Source organism: Charadrius vociferus, unplaced genomic scaffold (assembly GCF_000708025.1).
Source record: "Charadrius vociferus isolate BGI_N301 unplaced genomic scaffold, ASM70802v2 scaffold172, whole genome shotgun sequence".
In the NCBI taxonomy this organism is placed as follows: domain Eukaryota; kingdom Metazoa; phylum Chordata; class Aves; order Charadriiformes; family Charadriidae; genus Charadrius; species Charadrius vociferus.
The window spans coordinates 861,032-861,418 of record NW_009647217.1 but is presented as its reverse complement, the minus strand read 5'-3'; the positions used below and the strand labels follow the sequence as shown (position 1 = coordinate 861,418).

General features: G+C 65.9%; 1 protein-coding gene across 1 annotated transcript in view; it reads right to left on the bottom strand.

Moving 5' to 3' along the window:
- UBE4A (ubiquitination factor E4A) overlaps positions 1 to 387 on the bottom strand; it is an 18,119-nt gene that overhangs the window by 17,433 nt on the left and 299 nt on the right.

Below are 387 nucleotides of genomic sequence, written 5' to 3'. Positions count from 1 at the left end.
CGCTCGGGCCCTGGCCAGGGGCCACCCCCTGCACCCCAAAAATGCAGACCTGGTCATCTAGGGACTTGGGACACCGTGCCCTGCGCACCTGCCAGCTCAGCCCGCAGCGGGGTCTGCTCCTGCCTGTCCCACAGGAGGATTCGCTAATTCCTCGGCCGCCCTGCAGATTTGGTTTCCCTTCCCCTGTGTGTCTGCTTCGCTTTTTCTCTTTCAAGGACCAACAGCTTTTCCCGAGCAGCACCGAGGCCGAGCAGCGGGCAGCACTCTGTACTCGTGGTGACGTCGGTGGTCGTGTCGCTGATGGACGCCGCTGTGGGAGCATCCCCTGCCGATCCCCCGCAGCCAGGTCGGCGACGGCTCGCAGCAACACGCCGGCGCCGCAGCACC